Genomic DNA, 12,397 nt, shown 5'->3' with positions numbered 1-12,397 from the left:
AAAGTTTTTTTTTAAAATTTACACTACTGTTACAACAGATTTGAGTGGTGGCACTGTGGGCAAGTGGGCCTGGCACACAGGCTGGCAGGCAGGCAACTGCAATTAGATCAGACTAGCAGACTGATGTTTAACAGTCAAAAAAGTTTTTTTTTTTAAATTTACACTACTGTTACAACAGATATGAGTGGTGGCACTGTGGGCAAGTGGGCCTGGCACACACGCTGGCAGGCAGTCAACTGCAATTAGATTACACTAGCGGACTGATGTTTAACAGTAAAAAAGTTTTTTTTTTTTTAAATTTACACTACTGTTACAACAGATATAAGTGGTGGCACTGTGGGCAAGTGGGCCTGGCACACACGCTGGCAGGCAGGCAACTGCAATTAGATTACACTAGCAGACTGATATTTAACAGTCAAAATGTTTTTTTTAAAATTTACACTACTGTTACAACAGATATGAGTGGTGGCACTGTGGGCAAGTGGGCCTGGCACACACGCTGGCAGGCAGGCAACTGCAATTAGATTACAATAGCGGACTGATGTTTAACAGTCAAAAAAGTAGTTTTTTTTTAAATTTACACTACTGTTACAACAGATATAAGTGGTGGCACTGTGGGCAAGTGGGCCTGGCACACCTGCTGGCAGGCAGGCAACTGCAATTAGATTACACTAGCAGACTGATGTTTAACAGTCAAAAAAGTTTTTTTTTTTTTTTTTTCACTACTGTTACAACAGATATGAGTGGTGGCACTGTGGGCAAGTGGGCCTGGCACACACGCTGGCAGGCAGGCAACTGCAATTAGATTACACTAGCAGACTGATGTTTAACAGTCAAAAAAGTTTTGTTTTTTTAAATTTACACTACTGTTACAACAGATATGAGTTATGGCACTGTGGGCAAGTGGGCCTGGCACACACGCTGGCAGGCAGGCAACTGCAATTAGATTACACTAGCAGACTGATGTTTAACAGTCAAAAAAGTTTTTTTTTTAAAAATTTACACTACTGTTACAACAGATATGAGTGGTGGCACTGTGGGCAAGTGGGCCTGGCACACCCGCTGGCAGGCAGGCAACTGGAATTAGATTACACTAGCAGACTGATGTTTAAGAGTCAAAAAAGTTTTTTTTTTTTATTTACACTACTGTTACAACAGATATGAGTGGTGGCACTGTGGGCAAGTGGGCCTGGCACACACGCTGGCAGGCAGGCAACTGCAATTAGATCACACTAGCAGACTGATGTTTAACAGTCAAAAAGTTTTTTTTTTAAATTTACACTACTGTTACAACAGATATGAGTGGTGGCACTGTGGGCAAGTGGGCCTGGCACGCACGCTGGCAGGCAGGCAACTGTAATTAGATTACACTAGCAGACTGATGTTTAAAAGTCAAAAAAGTTTTTTTTTTAAATTTACACTACTGTTACAACAGATTTGAGTGGTGGCACTGTGGGCAAGTGGGCCTGGCACACAGGCTGGCAGGCAGGCAACTGCAATTAGATCAGACTAGCAGACTGATGTTTAACAGTCAAAAAAGTTTTTTTTTTTAAATTTACACTACTGTTACAACAGATATGAGTGGTGGCACTGTGGGCAAGTGGGCTTGGCACACACGCTGGCAGGCAGTCAACTGCAATTAGATTACACTAGCGGACTGATGTTTAACAGTAAAAAAGTTTTTTTTTTTTTAAATTTACACTACTGTTACAACAGATATAAGTGGTGGCACTGTGGGCAAGTGGGCCTGGCACACACGCTGGCAGGCAGGCAACTGCAATTAGATTACACTAGCAGACTGATATTTAACAGTCAAAATGTTTTTTTTAAAATTTACACTACTGTTACAACAGATATGAGTGGTGGCACTGTGGGCAAGTGGGCCTGGCACACACGCTGGCAGGCAGGCAACTGCAATTAGATTACAATAGCGGACTGATGTTTAACAGTCAAAAAAGTAGTTTTTTTTAAATTTACACTACTGTTACAACAGATATAAGTGGTGGCACTGTGGGCAAGTGGGCCTGGCACACCTGCTGGCAGGCAGGCAACTGCAATTAGATTACACTAGCAGACTGATGTTTAACAGTCAAAAAAGTTTTTTATTTTTTTTTTTCACTACTGTTACAACAGATATGAGTGGTGGCACTGTGGGCAAGTGGGCCTGGCACACACGCTGGCAGGCAGGCAACTGCAATTAGATTACACTAGCAGACTGATGTTTAACAGTCAAAAAAGTTTTGTTTTTTTAAATTTACACTACTGTTACAACAGATATGAGTTATGGCACTGTGGGCAAGTGGGCCTGGCACACACGCTGGCAGGCAGGCAACTGCAATTAGATTACACTAGCAGACTGATGTTTAACAGTCAAAAAATTTTTTTTTTTTATTTACACTACTGTTACAACAGATATGAGTGGTGACACTGTGGGCAAGTGGGCCTAGCACACACGCTGGCAGGCAGGACATTGCAATTAGATTACACTAGCAGACTGATGTTTAACAGTCAATTTTTTTTTTTTTTTTAAATTTACACTACTGTTACAACAGATATGAGTGGTGGCACTGTGGGCAAGCGGGCCTGGCACACACACTGGCAGGCAGGCAACTGCAATTAGATTACACTAGCAGACTGATGTTTAACAGTAAAAAAATGTTGTTTGTTTTTAATTTACACTACTGTTACAACAGATATGAGTGGTAGCACTGTGGGCAAGTGGGCCTGGTACTCACGCTGGCAGGCAGGCAACTGCAATTAGATTACACTAGCAGACTGATGTTTAACAGTCGAAAAGTTTTTTTTTTTAAATTTACACTACTGTTACAACAGATATGAGTGGTGGCACTGTGGGCAAGTGGGCCTGGTACACACGCTGGCAGGCAGGCAACTGCAATTAGATTACAGTAGCAGACTGATGTTTAACAGTCGAAAAGTTTTTTTTTTTAAATTTACACTACTGTTACAACAGATATGAGTGGTGGCACTGTGGGCAAGTGGGCCTGGCACACACGCTGGCAGGCAGGCAACTGCAATTAGATTACACTAGCAGACTGATGTTTAACAGTCAAAAAAGTTTTTTTTTTAAATTTACACTACTGTTACAACAGATTTGAGTGGTGGCACTGTGGGCAAGTGGGCCTGGCACACAGGCTGGCATGCAGGCAACTGCAATTAGATCAGACTAGCAGACTGATGTTTAACAGTCAAAAAAGTTTTTTTTTTTTAAATTTACACTACTGTTACAACAGATATGAGTGGTGGCACTGTGGGCAAGTGGGCCTGGCACGCACGCTGGCAGGCAGGCAACTGCAATTAGATTACACTAGCAGACTGATGTTTAACAGTCAAAAAAGTTTTTTTTTTTAAATTTACACTACTGTTACAACAGATATGAGTGGTGGCACTGTGGGCAAGTGGGCCTGGCACACACGCTGGCAGGCAGGCAACTGCAATTAGATTACACTAGCAGACTGATGTTTAACAGTCAAAATTTTTTTGTTTTTTTTTTAAATTTGCACTAGTGTTACAACAGATATGAGTGGTGGCACTTTGGGCAAGTAGGCCTGGCACACACGCTGGCAGGCAGGCAACTGCAATTAGATTACACTAGCAGACTGATGTTTAACAGTCAAAAAAGTTTTTTTTTTTAAATTTACACTACTGTTACAACAGATATGAGTGGTGGCCCTGTGGGCAAGTGGGCCTGGCACACACGCTGGCAGGCAGGCAACTGCAATTAGATTACACTAGCAGACTGATGTTTAACAGTCAAAAAGTTGTTGTTTTTTTAAATTTACACTACTGTTACAACAGATATGAGTGGTGGTACTGTGGGCAAGTGGGCCTGGCACACACGCTGGCAGGCAGGAAACTGCAATTAGATTACACTAGCGGACTGATGTTTAACAGTCAAAAAGTTTTTTTTTTTTAAATTTACACTACTGTTACAACAGATATGAGTGGTGGCACTGTGGGCAAGTGGGCCTGGCACACACGCTGGCAGGCAGGCAACTGCAATTAGATTATACTAGCGGACTGATGTTTAACAGTCAAAAAGTTTTTTTTTTAAATTTACACTACTGTTACAACAGATATGAGTTGTGGCACTGTGGGCAAGTGGGCCTGGCACACACGCTGGCAGACAGGCAACTGCAATTAGATTACACTAGCAGACTGATGTTTAACAGTCAAAAAAGTTTTTTTTTTATTAATTTACACTACTGTTACAACAGATATGAGAGGTGGCACTGTGGGCAAGTGGTCCTGGCACACATGCTGGCAGGCAGGCAACTGCAATTAGATTACACTAGCAGACTGATGTTTAACAGTCAAAAAAGTTTTTTTTTTTTAATTTACACTACTGTTACAACAGATATGAGTGGTGGCACTGTGGGCAAGTGGGCCTGGCACACACGCTGGCAGGCAGGCAACTGCAATTAGATTACACTAGCAGACTGATGTTTAACAGTCAAAAAAGTTTTGTTTTTTTAAATTTACACTACTGTTACAACAGATATGAGTGGTGGCACTGTGGGCAAGTGGGCCTGGCACACACGCTGGCAGGCAGGCAACTGCAATTAGATTACACTAGCAGACTGATGTTTAACAGTCAAAAAAGTTTTGTTTTTTTAAATTTAAACTACTGTTACAACAGATATGAGTTATGGCACTTTGGGCAAGTGGGCCTGGCACACACGCTGGCAGGTAGGCAACTGCAATAAGATTACACTAGCAGACTGATGTTTAACAGTCAAAAAAGTTTTGTTTTTTTAAATTTACACTACTGTTACAACAGATATGAGTGGTGGCACTGTGGGCAAGTGGGCCTGGCACACACGCTGGCAGGCAGGCAACTGCAATTAGATTATACTAGCAGACTGATGTTTAACACTCAAAAAGTTTGTTTGTTTTTAATTTACACTACTGTTACAACAGATATGAGTGGTAGCACTGTGGGCAAGTGGGCCTGGCACTCACGCTGGCAGGCAGGCAACTGCAATTAGATTACACTAGCAGACTGATGTTTAACAGTCAACATTTTTTTTTTTAATTTACACTACTGTTACAACAGATATGAGTGGTGGCACTGTGGGCAAGTGGGCCTGGCACACAAGCTGGCAGGCAGTCAACTGCAATTAGATTACACTACCAGACTGATGTTTAACAGTCAAAAAGTTGTTTTTTTTTTAAATTTACACTACTGTTACAACAGATATGAGTGGTGGCACTGTCGGCAAGTGGGCCTGGTACACACGCTGGCAGGCAGGCAACTGCAATTAGATTACACTAGCAGACTGATGTTTAACAGTCAAAAAAGTTTTTTTTTTAAATTTACACTACTGTTACAACAGATATGAGTGGTGGCACTGTGGGCAAGTGGGCCTGGCACACACGCTGGCAGGCAGGCAACTGCAATTAGATTATACTAGCAGACTGATGTTTAACAGTCAAAAAGTTTGTTTGTTTTTAATTTACACTACTGTTACAACAGATATGAGTGGTAGCACTGTGGGCAAGTGGGCCTGGCACTCACGCTGGCAGGCAGGCAACTGCAATTAGATTACACTAGCAGACTGATGTTTAACAGTCAACATTTTTTTTTTAATTTACACTACTGTTACAACAGATATGAGTGGTGGCACTGTGGGCAAGTGGGCCTGGCACACACGCTGGCAGGCAGTCAACTGCAATTAGATTACACTACCAGACTGATGTTTAACAGTCAAAAAGTTTTTTTTTTTTTAAATTTACACTACTGTTACAACAGATATGAGTGGTGGCACTGTCGGCAAGTGGGCCTGGTACACACGCTGGCAGGCAGGCAACTGCAATTAGATTACACTAGCAGACTGATGTTTAACAGTCAAAAAAAAAAAAATTTTAAATTTACACTACTGTTACAACAGATATGAGTGGTGGCACTGTGGGCAAGTGCGCCTGGCACGCACGCTGGCTGGCAGGCAACTGCAATTAGATTACACTAGCAGACTGATGTTTAACAGTCAAAAAAGTTTTTTTTTTTAAATTTACACTACTGTTACAACAGATATGAGAGGTGGCACTGTGGGCAAGTGGGCCTGGCACACACGCTGGCAGGCAGGCAACTGCAATTAGATTACACTAGCAGACTGATGTTTAACAGTCAAAAAAAATTTTTTTTTTAAATTTACACTACTGTTACAACAGATATGAGTGGTGGCACTGTGGGCAAGTGGGCTTGGCACACACGCTGGCAGGCAGGCAACTGCAATTAGATTACACTAGCAGACTGATGTTTAACAGTCAAACATTTTTTGTTTTTTTTAAATTTGCACTAGTGTTACAACAGATATGAGTGGTGGCACTGTGGGCAAGTGGGCCTGGCACACACGCTGGCAGGCAGGCAACTGCAATTAGAATACAATAGCAGACTGATGTTTAACAGTCAAAAAAGTTTTTTTTTTAAATTTACACTACTGTTACAACAGATATGAGTGGTGGCACTGTGGGCAAATGGGCCTGGCACGCACGCTGGCTGGCAGGCAACTGCAATTAGATTACACTAGCAGACTGATGTTTAACAGTCAAAAAAGTTTTTTTTTTTAAATTTGCACTACTGTTACAACAGATATGAGAGGTGGCACTTTGGGCAAGTGGGCCTGGCACACACGCTGGCAGGCAGGCAACTGCAATTAGATTACACTAGCAGACTGGTGTTTAACAGTCAAAAAAGTTTTTTTTTTAAATGTACACTACTGTTACAACAGATATGAGTGGTGGCACTGTGGGCAAGTGGGCCTGGCACACACCCTGGCAGGCAGGCAGGCAACTGCAATTAGATTACACTAGCAGACTGATGTTTAACAGTCAAAAAAATTTTTTTTTAAATTTACACTACTGTTACAACAGATATGAGTGGTGGCACTGTGGGCAAGTGGGCCTGGCACACACGCTGGCAGGCAGGCAACTGCAATTAGATTACACTAGCTGACTGATGTTTAACAGTCAAAAAGTTTTTTTTTTTTAAATTTACACTACTGTTACAACAGATATGAGTGGTGGCACTGTGGGCAAGTGGGCCTGGCACACACGCTGGCAGGCAGGCAACTGCAATTAGATTACAATAGCAGACTGATGTTTAACAGTCAAAAAAGTTTTTTTTTTAAATTTACACTACTGTTACAACAGATATGAGTGGTGGCACTGTGGGCAAATGGGCCTGGCATGCACGCTGGCTGGCAGGCAACTGCAATTAGATTACACTAGCAGACTGATGTTTAACAGTCAAAAAAGTTTTTTTTTTTAAATTTACACTACTGTTACAACAGATATGAGAGGTGGCACTGTGGGCAAGTGGGCCTGGCACACACGCTGGCAGGCAGGCAACTGCAATTAGATTACACTAGCAGACTGATGTTTAACAGTCAAAAAAGTTTTTTTTTTTAAATTTACACTACTGTTACAACAGATATGAGAGGTGGCACTGTGGGCAAGTGGGCCTGGCACACACGCTGGCAGGCAACTGCAATTAGATTACACTAGCAGACTGATGTTTAACAGTCAAAATTTTTTTGTTTTTTTTAAATTTGCACTAGTGTTACAACAGATATGAGTGGTGGCACTTTGGGCAAGTGGGCCTGGCACACACGCTGGCAGGCAGGCAACTGCAATTAGATTACACTAGCAGACTGGTGTTTAACAGTCAAAAAAGTTTTTTTTTTAAATGTACACTACTGTTACAACAGATATGAGTGGTGGCACTGTGGGCAAGTGGGCCTGGCACACACCCTGGCAGGCAGGCAGGCAACTGCAATTAGATTACACTAGCAGACTGATGTTTAACAGTCAAAAAAATTTTTTTTTAAATTTACACTACTGTTACAACAGATATGAGTGGTGGCACTGTGGGCAAGTGGGCCTGGCACACACGCTGGCAGGCAGGCAACTGCAATTAGATTACACTAGCTGACTGATGTTTAACAGTCAAAAAGTTTTTTTTTTTTAAATTTACACTACTGTTACAACAGATATGAGTGGTGGCACTGTGGGCAAGTGGGCCTGGCACACACGCTGGCAGGCAGGCAACTGCAATTAGATTACACTAGCGGACTGATGTTTAACAGTCAAAAAGTTGTTTTTTTTTAAATTTACACTACTGTTACAACAGATATGAGTGGTGGCACTGTGGGCAAGTGGGCCTGGCACACACGCTGGCAGGCAGGCAACTGCAATTAGATTACACTAGCAGACTGATGTTTAACAGTCAAAAAAGTTTTTTTTTTTAAATTTACACTACTGTTACAACAGATATGAGTGGTGGCACTGTGGGCAAGTGGGCCTGGCACACATGCTGGCAGGCAGGCAACTGCAATTAGATTATACTAGCAGAGTGATGTTTAACAGTCAAAAAAGTTTTTTTTTTTAAATTTACACTACTGTTACAACAGATATGAGTGGGGGCACTGTAGGCAAGTGGGCCTGGCACACACGCTGGCAGGCAGGCAACTGCAATTAGATTACACTAGCAGACTGATGTTTAACAGTCAAAAAAGTTCTGTCTTTTTTAATTTACACTACTGTTACAACAGATATGAGTGGTGGCACTGTGGGCAAGTGGGCCTGGCACACACGCTGGCAGGCAGGCAACTGCAATTAGATTACACTAGCAGACTGATGTTTAACAGTCAAAACATTTACTACTGTTACAACAGATATGAGTGGTGGCACTGTGGGCAAGTGGGCCTGGCACACACGCTGGCAGGCAGGCAACTGCAATTAGTTTACACTAGCAGACTGATGTTTAACAGTCAAAACATTTTTTTTTAAATTTACACTACTGTTACAACAGATATAAGTGGTGGCACTGTGGGCAAGTGGGCCTGGCACACACGCTGGCAGGCAGGCAACTGCAATTAGATTACACTAGCAGACTGATGTTTAACAGTCAAAAAAGTTTTTTTTTTTAAATTTACACTACTGTTACAACAGATATGAGTGGTGGCACTGTGGGCAAGTGGGCCTGGCACACACGCTGGCAGGCAGGCAACTACAATTAGATTACAATAGCGGACTGATGTTTAACAGTCAAAAAAGTTTTTTTTTTTTACATTTACACTAATGTTACACCAGATATGAGTGGTGGCAACGTGCAAGTGGGCACAGTATACGCTGTGAGCCTGGCACACACGCTGGCAGGCAGGCAACTGCAATTAGATTACACAGGGGGAAAAAAGCAGCCCTAAAAAGGGCTTTTTGGGGTGCTGTCCTTACAGCAGAGATCAGATGAGTCCTTCAGGACTGTAGTGGACACTGAATACACTAGCCTAGCTATCAATTTCCCTATTAAATCAGCAGCAGCTACACTGTCCCTCCTCTCACTAAGAAAGCAGCTTCCGAATGAATCTAAAATGGCTGCTGTCCAGGAGCTGGGAGGGTTTGGGAGGGAGTGTCTGCTGCTGATTGGCTGGAATGTGTCTGCAGACTGTGAGATACAGGGTCAAAGTTTACTCAATGATGACAAATAGGGGGCGGATCGGACATCGCATATGTTCGCCCGCCGTTGCGAACGCGAACAAGATATGTTCGCCGGGAACTTTTTGCCGGCGAACTATTCGGGACATCACTACTGGAGTGATCCATATTGGTTTCAAGAGAAACCTTTACTGACTGTGTCCCAATGAACACCTCTGCTAGAAATATTTAAAAACAATGACAAAACTATCAAAAACTCTCAAGTCCCAGTTTAGTGAGAGACAACAATGTGAATATCTATTATATCTTCAGTCTGGAATGAAATTGAAAACTTAGATCAATACAGTCTAATTAATCAGTTTTGACTGAGGATCCATCCTTACCCTTCAAGGGTTTCAAACCACCATGTATGGTATATAAAAAAGGCAAAAGCCTACAGTCCTTAATTGTTAAACATGACTTGTATACTGACACCCAAATTTGGTTACCAAAGAAAAAGTTTGGTTGTTTTAAATGTGGCAGTTGTGTCACCTGCAATACCATGATTACTGGTGAGAAATTTAGACATCCTTACAAATCCCAATATTTTTCTATTAGGCACAGACTTTCATGCTCCTCTGACTTTGTCATTTATGTCATTATTTGCCCTTGTGGGAAGTAATATATTGGCAAGATCTGTACCTCATTTAGGAAACGTCTTGCCAATCATAATAGTGCCATCAGGGCAGCGTACAATAAAAACAGCAGTGACCAACCAGTTTCCCGCCACTTTTTGCAACATGGCCACACGGTAGCCATGTTGCAAACCATCTTTATAGACAGGGTTCCCCCACTTAAAAAAGGAGGCAATAGGGATGAAGAGCTTTTGAAAAGGAGGCACGTTGGATACATCACTTGGCCACTATGTGTCCCAAAGGCCTTAATACCCAGTTAGAACTATATTTGTTCTGCTAGGGTTATTGTACTATATATAATACACAGTTGCTTATTTTTATTTTTTTACTTTTCACGTTTATATTTTTTTGATGGGACATTTAGTCCCTAGGGACTCATGTACATAAATGGTGCTAATGTCAAATTGAAGGCATTTATCCTTTGGAGGGCCCCAGGTGTACAATAGCATTGATTAATATCTAAGAATAGCCACATTTATATACATTTAGGAATAAGTATTGGGATTGGTGCCTGCCCCTTTAAATTCAAACATTTTTGTAAGCATGTTTGGAAATAAGTGTAACAGCCTATTATTTGAAGAGGTTGCTGTTTTGCAGTAAGGTAAACAAATAGATCACTTTTGTTACAGTTATCCTACGTATCTGGAAGGCTAATGGTGTATATTTCAACATGTCCGCATTGTATATTTATAATATCAACGTGTAATACACAGGGTACGTTGTATTTGGTTAACAGTTCAGGTCCATATTGATGAACAAGTACATATTTTCAGGTTGTTGAGATCCACATATCTCGGCGTCTCCACATTTTTATTAGCACATTTGTAATGCAAAGTTTGATTGATAATTATATATCTCTAGCAACAATGTTATCTATTAACAAATATTACGGAACATAACATTTTTATAATATATGGAGACGGTTGTTACATTTGGGCTGCACTTTAATATGTAAATAACTGGTATGTCTACCAATAAAATAACATTTGTCTCTTAGTGAAACGACCCAGCTGCTAGTTTTTAGATATTTATTTCAATAAAGCCTAGGTTTATATATTTAATAATTTTTAATGTTATTATAATATTAAGACACTGGTTAAGGTGATTATTTCTATTGGGAGATAAAAATTAGGTTTCTATTGTATTTATTTTGTTTATTTTTGCATATATTTGTCATATGTATTAGGTTTTATGCATATTGTCTATATGTATAGGCTACATACTATCTGTTTTTGACATATTTTATATGTTTAATTGTAGATTGTCTTGAAAAAGGCTGTTCAGAACAGCCGAAACTTCAACTTTACTATGTTGTGTCTTTTCATAAAAAAAAATCCTTTTTAATTATATATTTCACGTGAGTGCCCTCCTACTTCTTCCAATATATATATATATATATAAAAAGATTGGTTTAAAGGCGCAGAACTAGACTGACCTTAGTTCTCAGTATATTTGGATAAAAGTTATCAACAGATTTCTTAACTATATCTGACCCTTCTTTGCTATTATCATATAGCTGATGGTTAGAGGGGAAGATAATATTAGTTACCTATTCAAATAGGACTCAGAAAACACAAATGTTTCTAATTCGTAGTTACAACAGGCATATATAAATATATTATTATTATTATCTTCTCATCAAAGTGATAAGTCCATAAATTAATTGTGCTCCTTACACAGAGAAAAAGAGAAGTCCCAATACGTGAATATAATGAAGTAATTGAGTGTAGACAGTTCAAATCCAAATGCAAGGTTAGTTGGTGTGCCCAAATCACCGTGGTATAGGTAAAATTCTTACTTACTATAAACTACCTCAATCCAAATGAGGTAAGTGCCGCACAAGTAGTTAAGTAGAGAGGCCTCTTCAGACCACTGATAATCCGCTGCTTAGGCGACCTTTTACTTCAGTCCCTTTGTTCTTTATTCCCCCTCACGCTTGTAATGGTCTCATTATGTGTTAACAATGTGTATATATTGTTTTTCGTAAAACACACATAGAGGCCAATTTAACAAATGTCTTGTGGACCTGATCCAAAAGTGCGGATCAGGTCCGTAAGACATCGCTGAATGTGGAGAGCAATACGCTCTCCGTATTCAGCATTGCACCAGCAGCTCACAAGAGCTGCTGGTGCAACGCTGCCCCCTGCAGACTCACGGCCAATGGGCCGCCAGCAGGGGGTGTCAATCAACCCGATTGTACTTGATTGGGTTGAATTCCGGCGATTCCTGTACGTCTGCTCAGAGAAGGCGGACAGTGTTATGTTATGAAG

This window comes from Bombina bombina, chromosome 1 (assembly GCF_027579735.1).
Source record: "Bombina bombina isolate aBomBom1 chromosome 1, aBomBom1.pri, whole genome shotgun sequence".
In the NCBI taxonomy this organism is placed as follows: domain Eukaryota; kingdom Metazoa; phylum Chordata; class Amphibia; order Anura; family Bombinatoridae; genus Bombina; species Bombina bombina.
This window is presented reverse-complemented; position numbering follows the sequence as displayed.